The sequence below is a fragment of the Sorex fumeus genome, unplaced genomic scaffold, assembly GCF_029834395.1.
Source record: "Sorex fumeus unplaced genomic scaffold, SorFum_2.1 ptg000002l, whole genome shotgun sequence".
In the NCBI taxonomy this organism is placed as follows: domain Eukaryota; kingdom Metazoa; phylum Chordata; class Mammalia; order Eulipotyphla; family Soricidae; genus Sorex; species Sorex fumeus.
The window spans coordinates 81,835,167-81,849,222 of record NW_026606059.1 but is presented as its reverse complement, the minus strand read 5'-3'; positions in this window follow the sequence as shown (position 1 = coordinate 81,849,222).

The following is a 14,056-nucleotide window of genomic DNA, read 5'->3' as shown; positions in this document are numbered from 1 at the left end:
AGTTTGGGCCTGAGGGCTTCCAGGAGTGAGGGGTGTCACTCATAGTGAAGTAGGTGGGCCCCCAGGCGGCTTATGTGAGGCAGAGAGGAGAGAGAAGGTCACTTTTTCCTGATCTGCCTCTGCCACCCCAGGACAAATTGGGAAGACTAGGGCTGATAAAGTCTGCAATGAACCCCTGTGTGGTATAGGCCAAAGCTCCTCCAGCCCTACCAGGACCAGGTGTTCTTCAAGTCACACCTGATATTCAGTTGATCTTCTCAGCACAAGAGTTGATCCCTGCCACCCGATTACCCAGGGAACCAGAGACTCAAGTTGGAGCGAAGAATTTCTCTTTGCGGGAAAGGAGAAGCCAGTCCCAGGCCTTACCCAGGGTTATTGGATTCTTATCTTGCCTTGCAGAAGAGAATTTCAGGAGTGGACTAGCAGTGAAGTAAAAACTGGTTTTATTTTTTAGCGTTTTAGGAAGAGGAAGGAGGGAGAGAAAATATGAGAGAAAGTAACACATTCAAAGGAGAACGCGCACTTCTCCAAAGGCAGAGAGAGCCACTTACACATACCCCAGCATTAAATATAGAAACATGAGAGTACACATCTCAAGAGGGGAGATGTGGGTGACACATATGCTCAGCTCTGAGGGAACCAGCAGCACATGGGCTCGGGCAGCATATGCTTGCCTGTGTAAACTCAAAAAAGGGGCACAGCTGCAGCTGTGGTGGCTCTGTCTCTCCCGCTGCCAGCGTTTCGGTAGTCTCTGGTTGGTCTTAGTTGCAGTTTATTCCAATCGTCTCTACATCCACTCCAGTCTCTCTCCTCTGCCTCTGCCTCCCTTTGCCCATTCTATAGTCTCATTATATCTCTCCGGATGAGCGATTGGGGTAACAATTACACATAGGTGCAGTCACAATCAATAGGGGTAGAATTCTTTCCCTCAGGGAAAGCCGCTCCTAGGACAGATCTTCTCTCAGCAGGACGACCCATCCTAGAGCAGAATCCCATGGGTGTGTTTCTCCTCTCCTTGTCCGACAAGCATATAAGCATATATAATATAAATCATTTTGTATGGATCTTAAACTTATAGAATTGCCCTCCTAGGGCTATCTCGATCTCAGACTACAATGCTCAGGCCAGATAGTCTTTCCCACCCCTAGCAGGATTCTAGTCTCGTCATTACTTTCGGATCATGACAGCATTTGTCTATGATCAAACTCTTAACTAATAGTTAAGAATTGTGGCACTTTGGCCTGGCCCATTTCGATGCCAGGGTAGCTCACCACTTGCTCTGGGTCCATTCAGTCCCTCGTCGGGACTCTGCTTTTGGGGTGTTAGGAACTAAGGGCAACTGAGGCTTAAGTCGAGAAAGTAGATGCCTGGGAGTGAATAATATTCAAAGCCAATTCAATCTTAAGTTACAAAGCATAATGTTAACGGTCTTTCTGTATCCATACAAAAAGGACATTGCTTTAAAGTAAACTGTTCAAAAGACACAAGGAGAGGAGAAAGGCAATATTTCACTATACATATAAAATCATAGATTTCTGAGGAATCTAACCTACAAGTTAACAGGGTCTGATTAGGGGAAAACTGATTAACTGGTTGGGGAGGAGGGAATAGGGAAGAATTTACAGATAAACACAATGGAATGGAAGTGCCTCAGGAGCACTGTAATGGGTGTAAACTGATAAACCTAAGCTCCTTGTGGAGAAAGGGAGAAAGGACAAAGCAATGTCATCCCACACTTGCTCTTTCTTTGTTCAAGGTGGCTCATCTAGGGTTTTTCCCAGGGTGCCCCATGTGGGGCTTTTGAGCTAAGAGTCTGTTGCTAGGGTGGTTGCCAAGGGGATTGAGTTGGGACTGATAGATGACCTTCTTTGAAATTCCTTCCCTGGCCTTGTTTTCCTGGCTTCTCTCAGAGGAGGGTCCAGCCTTCTCTGGGTCTTTTACTGGCACCAGGTGAGGGTCTGATCAGGCCTTAATTCCTGTGCTTTCAGCTTGGCAGTATTGGTTTTAGTACATCCTTGAAATTCCGTTGTCATGGGGACCTTCCCTGTATACTTGCCTACATCAACAGGAGAGAGTGACTGATAGGATAAAGAACCAGATGTTCTAGTATGACCACCTTGTCTTAACCTATAAGTAAGTTTCTCGGGTATGTTACTTTTCATTAAAATCTTAATTCTGGGAGAGGCCTGGATATTTTACTTCCCTAGGTAGTTTTCAAGAGAATGGCAAAACTCTCTTGTCAGAGAAACTTGATATTTCATGTTGTGATGGTATTTTATGGTATTTTACAATAGTTCACATACCTTGTAGATGTCTCTTGGGAACATATGTTCTGTATGTCTCAGGGAGGGGATTCTTTAAATGCATGCCCAAGCTGTTGATGTAGGGGCAAGGGGATTGGGTAGGGTCAGATAAGAAAGAAATTATGGGGATGCAGAACCAGGAGTAACCCCTGAGCATTGCCGGGTATGACCCCCAAACAAAAAGTAACACAACAAAAAAAGAAAATCTGTATATTTAGAAGAGAATATTGTGGTAACACTATAATGGTATCTAATATGTAAATAAGATGTCTACTCCTGAGGCCAGTGCAATTTAGAAAGCATTCACTAGAACTTCAATCTCCTTTTTGCCCCAAGGTTCTAGTTCCAAGTTAATTTTTTTAAGTACAAGTTTATTTGTGAAATAATGGAATGAAGGAGAGAGGTGAAGATAATGTGCTGGAAAATATAATGCTAAATGAAGCAAGCTAGAAGAAGGATAAACAGAGGATGGTATCACTTATATGTGGTATTTAGAGCAACTGGATGAGAAAAGGCAGTGGTTTAAAATGGGAGGTTGCCCAGACCACCTTTGGTCCAAAGTTTAGGACAGAGAAGGAAAAAGCCAGTGGGGGGTGAGAGGAGAGACATATGAGAAGTAACAGAGGGCAAGGGTCAATGTACATTGGTGGTGTTGAAGAAAGTTAAAGCTAAAATGCCCAACCACAGAATTCAACAAAACTGAATCATGAGGCCAGAACTTGAATAATCAAACTTTAAAAGGTTCCTGATGAAATGAGAGGCTGTGGGGAGGAGTAGGGCAGGGAACCTGGGAAGGCTGGTGGAGGGAAGTTGACGGTGGTGGTGACTGGTGATAGAAAATTGTATGTCCAGAACCCAGTCATGCATAACTTTGTAAATCACTGTGCTTAAATAAAATAACATCTGGAGGTGGGCAGGAAGAGAACAAAGCCTTCTCCAAAGTGGAAAAGGCAAAGTCCAGATCCCTTGCAAGGAGATATATATGATTTTTCCAGAATGGGGAGATGTGCCCTCAGTATGAAAGTCACTTCTCAAGAGAGGAGATGCAAAAAGGTGCCTCAAGATAAATGTATTAACACAGTGAGCTAGCCAGTGTCTATTTGGTGAAGTGGAAGGGGCTTGGGCTGGCCTCCAAGCCATGGAGCAAACCTCCTGGTACTTATCTCGGCTATTCTTGGGTGTTAGTCTCCTATTTTTTGTTACTTCATGTTCCCCAGATGAATGCAATCTTTCTATGTCTGTCCCTCTTTCTGACTCATTTCACTTAGCATGATACTTTCCATGTAGTATCACTTGTATGTAAATTTCATAACTTCATCTTTTCTAAGAGCTACATAGTACTCCATTGTGTAGATGTACCAAAGTTTCTTTAACCAGTCATGTGTTCTCGAGTACTCAGGTTTTTTCCAAATTTTGGCTATTGTGAATAGTGCAGCAATGAACATAGAAGTGCAGATGTCATTTTGATTGTAATTTTTTGCCTCTCCGGGATATATTCCCAGGAGTGGTATTGCTGGAACAAATGGGAGCTCAATTTCTAATTTTTGAAGAATAGTCCATACTGTTTTCCAAAAGGGCCGAACCAGTCAGCATTCCCACCAGCAGTGAAGGAGGGTCCCTTTCTCTCCACATCCGCGCCAACACCGGTTGCTTTTGTTCTTTTGGATGTGGGCCAGTCTCTGTGGTGTGAGATGATGTCTCATTGTTGTTTTGATCTGCATCTCCCTGACGTAGTGACGTAGAGCATTTTCTCATGTGCCCTTTTGCCATTCAGATTTCTTCTTTGACAATGTTTCTGTTCATTTCCTTGCCCCATTTTTTGATGGGTATGTGAAGAGGGAATGTCAATAGGAACTAAATGTAGTCATCAAAGGTTGGATGTTTTCTTCTTGTGGAGTTCAAACAGTTAATTTGTATATTCTTGATATCAACCCCTTGTTGGATGGGTTTTGGGCTAATATCCTTTCCCATTCTGTAAACTGTCTTTGTATTTTGGTTATTGTTTTTTTTTTTTTTTAGGTGCAGAAGCTTCTTAGTTTAAGATAGACTCATTTGTCTATCTCTGTTTTCACTTGTTTGGCCAATGGTGTGTCATCTTGAAGATACCATTAGCTTCAATGTTGTGCAGGGTTTTGCCGACCTTGTCTTCAATGTACCTTATGGATTCTGGTCCGATGTTGAGGTCTTTAATCCATTTTGATTTTACTTTTGTACATAGTGTTAGAGATCTGAGCCCATTTCTTTTGCATGTAGCTGTCCAGTTTTGCCAGCACCATTTGTTAAAGAGGCTTTCCTTGCTCCACTTCACTTTTCTTGCTCCCTTATCAAGGATTAGATGATCATATATTTGGGGGGAGATGCCAGTATATTCAATCCTTTTTCATTGGTCTGCAACTCTTCCTTTGTTCCAGTACCATGCTGTTTTAATTATTATTACTTTGTAGTAGAGTTTGAAGTTAGGGAGGTTGATTCTTCTTGTTTTCTTTTTCTCAAAAATTGCTTTAGTTATTAGTGGGGGCTTATTGTTCCATATGAATTTCAGGAGTGTTTGCTCCATTTCTTTGAAGAATATCATGGGTATCATTATAGGGATCGCGTTGAATTTGTACAATCCTTTGGGGAGTGGGGAGTATTGCCATTCTGACAATGTTAATTCTCCTGATCATGAGCAGGGGATATCTTTCCATTTTCTTGTGTCCTCTTTTATTTTCCTGAAGTAGTGTTTTGTAGTTTTCTTTGTACAGGTCTTTTTCTTCCTTAGTTAAGCTGATTCCTAGGTACTTTATTTTTTGGGGGCACAAGGTTAATTATAACCTTGTTGAATTTTCCCAAAACTTTAAGGTCTCTGTAATTCTGAGAGTATTTAGCTAGGTTAACATTGTTTGACAATGCACACCTGAAACATTCTAGGTCTTCGTCCTTTTATTTTTGTAATGAATAATGGTTGAGGCCAAGTAGTTAACTCAAAGTGCTAAGCTCATGGTTTACGTGCAGAAACACTGCCCAGAGCCACCCCTGAATGCTGAGTGCAGCCTACAAACCTTGAGAGGGAGGAAAAGAAAGTTGGTGACAAAAGAAACTTCTGGCAGCCAGGGAGATCATACAGCAGGTGGTGCACTTGTCTGTCCCAGGTTCAACCACTGGCACTACATATGGCTCCTAGAGTGCTACCAGGAATGATCTCTAAATACACAGTCAGGGGTAAGCCTTGAGCACCACCCCATGTGATCCCCAAACAAAAAAAGGTAAAGGCCCTCCCGTTGATCGTCGATTTGCTCGAGCGGGCCCAGTAACGTCTCCATTGGAGACTTTGTTGTTACTGTGTCTGGCATATCGAATACTCTCGGTAGCTTGCCGGGCTCTCCGAGAGGGGCGGAGGAATCGAACTCGGGTCGGCCATGTTGGCTGCGTGCAAGGCAGGCGCCCTACCCGCTGTGCTATCGCTCCAGCCCCCAAACAAAATAAAATAAAAAAAAACCTGATCTTCTAGTGATCTGGGCATAATACAACAATTCATTTTACATAGGAACCCAAATCCTAATTTTTTTGTACTTTACCTAAGTAACAAATTGTAATAAAGAATGTATTCCCTTTTTCTGTGCATCAAGAATACATAAAAGTAAATAATGTAAGATTTTAGCAAGGAGGGACTTGGGGGTCACACCTTGGGGTGCTCAGGTGCTGGGAGGACTACTCCCAATTCTGAGCTTGTCACTCCCAGTAGGGACCATGTGGGACCAGGAATATAACAGGGTCATTTCCATGCAAGGCAAGTGGACTGAATCTCTCTACAATCTCTCTGGCCATAACTTAATATTTTAAGTTTAGTTTTAAAATACAATTGTCAGTAATTATCTTAAATTTATGATGTGAGATGGGCAGCCCAATTTTTAAAAATAGATTGTCACTTCTTATCCATATACCGTATCTCTCTGCAATGCATGCACCCTATGTAATCAGCTATCTACCCTAAATAATATCTTTAAGTTGTCATTCTTTTCTTTCTCCTCTAGTTTGATACCTCTAGAGAACAGAACATTAAAATCACCATGGTAATTTTTTCATGAACATTTCTCATATTAATTAAAATATTAGAGAAAGTAGCACCGTAGCACTGTCCTCCTGTTGTTTATCAATTTGCTCGAGCGAGCACCAGTAACATCTCTTGTGAGACTTGTTGTTACTGTTTTTGGCATATTGAATATACCATGGGGAGCTTGCCAGTCTCTGTTGTGTGGGCAGGATACTCTCGGTAGCTTGCCGGCCTCTCCAAGAGGGATGGAGGAATCGAACCCAAGTCGGCCTCATGTAAGGCAAACACCTACCTGCTGTGCTATCGCTCCAGCCAATTAAATTTTTTTTAATTGAGAAGGTAAATACAAAAATATATCACTTACCATTCAAAAGGGCTGGAGCGATAGCACAGCGGTAGGGTGTTTGCCTTGCTTGCAGCAGCCAGCCCGGCCGAGCCGGGTTCGGTTCCTCCGCCCCTTTCGGAGAGCCCAGCAAGCTACCAAGAGTATCTCGCCCGCATGGCAAAGCCTGGCAAGCTCCCCGTGACGTATTCGATATGCCAAACACAGTAACAACAAGTCTCATGATGGAGACGTTACTACTGGGCCTGCTCGAGCAAATCGATGAACAACGGGAGGACAGTGCTACAGGACAGTGCTACAGTGCTACCATTCAAATGACTTGTATGTTTTGTTAACCTGTGACTTCTAAGAATGGTCAATTAACTGATGTACCAAGCGTAGCACAGCAGAGCCTGGCAAGCTATGGTGGCATATTCGATATGCCAAAAACAGTAACAAGTCTCACAATGGAGACATTACTGGTGCCCGCTCGAGCAAATTGATGAACAACAGGATGATAGTGATAGTGACAGTGACTGAGAGTAGCACAAAACATTTGATGGGGTTAAACTAACATGTTAGTAATCTCTTATACAAGGGCGTAATGGCTTAATGGTCCCAGGATGAAATACAACAATCTTCACACGCTTATCTTCTAAGGAAAGCTTATTGGCCCAATTTTAGGGGATTATTTACAATAAGCAATACAAAATTAATTGTTTCAGTTCTGTTTTGGGGTGAGTTTGCAACTTGGGGTGGAAATATTCAAAATATGGTGATAGGAAGGTGCAATGGTGGGGAGATAAGTGAATATTAAATGTAATGAATTATTGTGTACAACTTTACAAAAATAAAATTTTAAAAGAATGGTCAATTAAAATTATTTTTTTCGGGGCACCCCAAGGAGGGGCGGGTAAGAGCCTACCCACCCCAAGAGACCCAGTCCTGGCAGTCAAAAACCTCCAGAAATCAACCACCGCCATGCTCACGGCAGCTCTCCACCTGCTCAGGCTGAGCCTCACCCATGAGTGAACCTATTCCTAGACCATGCGGCCGCATTTGCAGCTGCTCGATGCTTCATAGGACACACCCTACCCATACCGTACCACTTTTGATGGGATTCAAAGTAGGGGTCAACCAACCTTAGAGGGAAATATTATATTTTTTCAGTTCTGTTTTGTCACGGGATCAGGGTGCAAGATGGAAACATATGAAATATGGTGATGGAAGGTGTATGGTGGTGGGATTGGTGTTTGAATATTAAATGTAATCAAATATTGTGAACTACTTTATAAAATTAAAAATGAAAAAGTGATGTTTAATAACCAGTACATTTTTTACAATTTTTTTCATTTTTAGTAAGAATATACCTTAGAAAATGTGTTTTTTGAGGGATAGGATGAGGGGTTTAGGGTGGGAAACTTGTCACAAGTGAGTCAGATAGGTCAGTTAGGACAGAGAAGAGACCACTATGGCAAGGATTGTTGGAAATAATCGGTATAGGCAAGAACTGAGTGCTGAAAGGAGGTAAAGGGATATATATGATAACCTTTCAGTATACCTCTAATGTAAATCATAATGCCAGAAAGGAAAGAGAGAGAAGAAGAGAGAGAGAGAGAAGAAAAGGGTCTGCCATAAAGGCAGGCAAATGGTGGGGGATGGCAGGAGGGAAATTGGGGACACTGATGGAGGGACGGGTGTAGAGACATTTTATGACTGAAACCCAATCATGAAAAACTTTTTAACTGCTTATCTCATGGTAATTTATTTAAATTTTTTTAACTTAAAAGAGAAAATGTGGTTTTTCTCTCCTTGTATTTGTCATGATATAAGCTGTACGTTACAATGAAAATATTCAAATCTCCATTTGAGGTAAATGACACGCATCCATGGTTGTATTCATCTTAGTCGGCTTTGAGAAGCATTCAGGAGTGTCTTTGAACTTGAGCTTCTTTGCGCAATTTTTTGTTTGCTTTTTTCATTCTAGTTCTATATAATTACACTGAAACATAAGATTTATTTGACCACACTGCCTCAGAAAGTTAGAATCAGGCTCGTGTGATACCTTAAAGGACTAGTGTGTGAACTGTACATGCTGGAGGCGTGGTTTCAATTCCCAACTCCACATGGTCCCCAGAGCACTGTGAGGAGTGAGGTCACCCCTCCTGCCCACCTCCCCTCTGCACTGCTGCCAACCCTTCAGCTTTAGTGTGTGCCCCCCCCCCCAAAAGAGGAAGAATCAAAGGAAGAAGGGGAGGGAAGGAAGGAAATCTCACTTTTATTTCTACTGCATTTTCCTCCTGTTGGAAAAAGAGAGATTCAAATCATATACCGGAAAAATGAGATCAGATTTACACAGTTGTTCTCCATAGTAATTTCTTCATGTGTTAAAACACATATCATTAAAAATCATAATTGTATGAATAGACTGGTAATAAAGAAGAAATAAGATGTTAGTCACTGAAAAAAATTCTTCTGTACTGTTAAAACTAACTCTGAAGCAGATAAATAAAATACATATATTCTTTTTAATTCTTTCTCAATTTGAGATAGGCAGTACAGACAAATCAAAGCATCACATTTGAAGTCTTCAGTATTGACTCATAACAAGTCCAGAAGGATATGTATTTCTCAAAAGCATGTTGTTATTACTGATATTCTAGATGAATCTAGACTAAAGTGTACAAGATTCAATGTTCAAACTCAATTTATAACGGTTTGATCCTCATCAGAGCAATTAATACAGCCAAGGTCACAGTGTAAAGGTTTGAGAAAGGGTCACAGACAGAAAGTCGAAGGTTAAGATCCTGATGACAGTGAGCTTTGGGATCATGGTGAGAGTCAAAATAAGCATTAGGGTCTAGATATGGAGTGTGAGGGAGAGTGAGGGCTCAAGTTTCAGGTCAGGATCAGTGAAGGGTTTGTGTCAGGGTAACAGAGACAGAAAGTGTGTTACAGAGTTAAAGCACAGTAAGCATCCATTTCAGGATCAGATTCACGGTGCGCTCACTTCAGGATGAGAGTCATGGTAAGAGAATTAAAATATGAATGATGTTCAGGGTATGGGTTATAGAAGGGATAAGAATCAAGGAAAAAGTGAAGATGATACACAGGGTCATACTGATCATTCAGGGAAGCAATGGAATGAGGGTCTGGGTCAAAATGACAATTCCAATCATCAGGTTCAGTCCACATCAGGTTAAGGGACATCTTAAGGGTCACAGCCAAATTCATATTTACAGTCAAGGTTGGGATGTTATGGTGTATTTTTTAACCTCAACTCAAGGTCAAATTGAGGGTAAAAATCATCTTGGAGGCCAATATCAGAATGATGATTGGGATTAAGTAAGATTCAGGATCAGTGTCAGTGAAATAGTCATGATTAGGACAAATCAAGATGAAGGGGGGCTTGAGGGACAGCTCAGCAGGCTGAGTACATGATTCACATGCAAGAGTCCTGAATCCATCTGGCTCTGCCTGGCCCCACAAGTACCAGAAGTTGGGATCCCCTGCATAGAGAAAGGAGTATCTCCTGAAGTTTGTTAAGCATGGCCTCAACTATCCCACCACCACCAATATCTTATGCACTTGTGGGTATGATTAAAAATAATTTAAAGTTAGGCCAAAGAGATAGTACAGAGGTCAAGGTGCTCTCCTTACACATAGCCAACCTCAGTTTGATCCCCAACACCATGAATGGTGCACAAACACCGCCAGGAGTGAAAACCTAGCACAGAACCAAAAGAAAGTCTTGAGCATAGCCTAGTGTGTGCTCCGAACCTCCCCAAAACTAAATAATTTGAATTTGTGTCTCAAAGAAATATTTATATGTGAATATAGGTAGCAGCACTATTCAGAATTGCAAAGCAGTAGAAACAGTCCAAATGTCCACTGGCAGATGAATGGATAAACAAAATGTGATGTATACAGACAATGGAATATTATTTAACTCTGAAAAAAGTTTTATGCTGTAACACACATAAAATTTTCTATTATAGCCAGGTATGTGGCAAAACACATTCCTTGCATTCATGAGACCTGGGTTTGATACTCAGCATCACACAAAAAACTTGAATATTACGCTGTGTGAAAAAAGCCAGTGACAAATAATGTTTGATGTTATTATGTATTCTTCTTGCTTTTTAAAAAATTGAATCACTGTGAGAAACAGTTACAAAGCTTTCATGTTTGAGTTTCAGTCAACAATGATTGAACACCCATCCCTCCACCGGTTCACATTTTATTTTGGGTCACACCCAGAGATGCTCAGAAGTTCCCCCAGCTCTGCACTCAGGAATTACTCTTGCGGTGCTCGGGGGACTAATTAGGATGTCAGGTAACGAACCCGGGCCAGCTCCGTGCACAGCAAATGCCCTTCCCCCTGTACAATTGTCCCAGCCCCAAGTTTGATGTCATTTAAATAAAGTACTTAGATCAAGAAAACTTACAGAGACAGATACCAGAAGGGTTTTTGCCAGGGACTGGGGAAGAAGAGAATTTTAGTTGCTTAACAGATACAATTTCAGTTTTACAAGGTAAATAGATTTTGGGACTTTGATTACAACAAAAATGTGAATTTTCTTGGCTCCAAAGGATCACACTGAAAAGCTAAAAATGCTAAAATGATAAACATCATACGTACTTCACTTTTTTTGGAAAAGTCATATTAATGGTATTGGGATTCCTTGAGAGTCACAGTGTCAGGTTGACTACGTGTGGCTCGAGTTCAAGTTCACAGTAAACTTTTCTTTTTAAAATAAAGTTGTTCATGATGATTTGTTGCATTCAATATTTCAACACAAATCTCCCCTCCATTGCGCCTTCCTACCACCTTATTTCCAGTTTCCCTACCACCCCTCAAGCCTGCCCATATAGAAGTTCCTCAATTTTTTATTTTATATTGCTTGGTATAAATAATTTGCTAAAAATGACAAAAATATTTCCCTAGAAGAAAGTTAGTAAAGACTGTTGTCTCTTACCATGGAGCCACCAAGCCCTTGTAGAAGAGATTACCTACATGTTGTTACAAGTTAAGTCTTGTATGTTTTTAACTTTGTGTGTTTAACTAAGATTCATTACCTTCTATTTTACAACGCATCCAATGTGGTGTGCTACTCCTGATTTATCAGTGATGTAGAATTTGAGATGTCATGATGTGTGTTTCAAGAAGTCCAAAAAACTGAATGGGGTGATATAGCTGGATTTATATTTTTAATTAGATGTTGACTTGGGTGCCCTGGACAACTCAGCCTGGCATGGGGTCCAGAGCATCTCTACAACTTGTTGGTCTCTTTTGAGATTTATTTATATCTCTAGATCATGACCTCAAGTAAGTTAATGAGCTTACTTCCACCAGATGTAGTTCATGGGTGTAATTGCTGGAGGCTTCCAGAAGTGCAGGGAGATGAATGGAAGTAGCTTGTATCTGACTCCATGAAAGCCTAGAGATTTTAGTCAAAAAAATCTTCATAACTTAGTTTTTCAACAGATTAATTTCTGGATGGAGCTTGCTCGAACAGTGAAGGTGGGCAGTGCGCATGGCGGTGCTGGTGGAGTGTGAAGGTTTTAACCTGTCAGGGCTCTGGGGATTTGTTTGGGCAGTTGCTGGCATCACCCAACCCTGTCTTGGACAACTCAACCTGTTGTGGGTTACACATAACTTTAAGTGGAGAGGAAGTCATTGTCAAGGTGATAACCAGGATCAGAGATAATTTTAGAATTATGATGAAGACATATACAGAAGGAGGGGGAGCCCAGAGCCAAGAAAAAGTCCTGAACCACACTGGGTGTGTCTGTTCTCCCCAAATATCACATGTAAACAAAATCATAAACACCAACACTCTTGTAAACGTGCTACCCACATGACAATGAAATACATTAGTCAACAAAAATAGGATCAAAGCACATGATTTGCTGTGGGAGGTCCAGGTTTGATCTTGGATACCAAAGTGTCCTGACTTTGGCCGGGAGCAACCCTTGAGGAAGTCGCTAGTTGTACACATTAAGCACAACCAGCTGTGCCTTCAGTCCCAGAAAGGAAGATGAGATTCAGGTAAGGGGTAGAGTTACGGTTAGTCCACCAATGGGTCAAGTTCAGGGTCAGGGTAAGAGTGAGATGTACTCACTGTCAATGTGAGGGTCAGTGTGTGAGTATGAGTCTGCATGAGGCTGAGGGTCAGGAAAGGGTTAAAGACTCAGTCATGTTCCATGTTGAGTGAAAATGAGAGTCAACCAGGCCAAGACTTTGCTGTAACAGGAGACTCGAATTCAGGGCCAAAATCTCAGGCTCAAGGATAGGGTCAAGATTTGAGTCAAGTTCAGGGTAAAGGTAAGAGAAACGATGAGGTCCTCCTTCAGACTCAGATCAATGTCAGACCTGTACACAGGGAAAGTGTGGGTATCTGTTCCCTTTGGAGTGATTAATGACCCTGCAATAGGACAAAAATCCTATTCTCGAGAGGGTATTATTTATTTATACAGAAATCTGATGCCTGCTTCATGACCCCCCACTTTCCCACCCTGAACCATCCCTCTGCTTCCGATCTGTGAAGCGGGCTGCCTGAGAACCTTGACCCTGAGAACCTCTAGAACAGCAGGAGTAGTATGCTGGTGTATGACTGCCACCCTCACAGTCTCTTCCTGCCAGCCCTATGGACTGATGTTCTGGAATGGTGCCCCAAATCCTAAAGATATAGCTAAAACTCCGCATTGGGATCAGGGAACGTCTGCTAGGGATTTCCTTGGTCTTGCACCAGTGTCTGTCTCCAATCCCCCTGTTTGTGATGAAGCAAGTGCTGGCCAGGGAACATCCAGCCTCAACCACTAGCCCTTATGCCTGTAACCCCTTTCAATACCTTTGTTGCTTATTCTGTAAAATCAGAGGTGTATGGTGAAATTTAAAAAAAAAAAATGGGGCGCCCTCTAGTGGTGGTCAGGAGCTCCAGGGCCACTGCCAGTGATGCATGAGTACTGGGAGGCCACCAAGTGACTCTGGGAGGGCAAGTGTTAGGGCATGCAGTGGTGGCGAGTATTGAACATAAGTAGCTACTCTACCACTTGAGCTACCGCCCCGGCCCATATATATGTTTTTTTTTTTAACTCTATGGGAACCTTTTGAGCACTAACACCTTTCAACGTATCCATCCTGTGACTCTTCTAAAGATGCCACAGAATGGTACAAAGCTTTTAAAGTTTACATCCCCAATAAAAAAACAGCAGGGTGATGATCTCACCTCACAATTCAGAGCCTGTCTTCTGTTCCGCGGGGCCTCATCACTACACCTACACAGCTTCAGGGGTCAAGGAGATACTTTAGAGGTTTAATTTCTGCAGCTTGTACTAGGAGAATAAGAAATCTTTTTGGCATTTTTCCAAAAATAAAAATTATAACCCGAAATT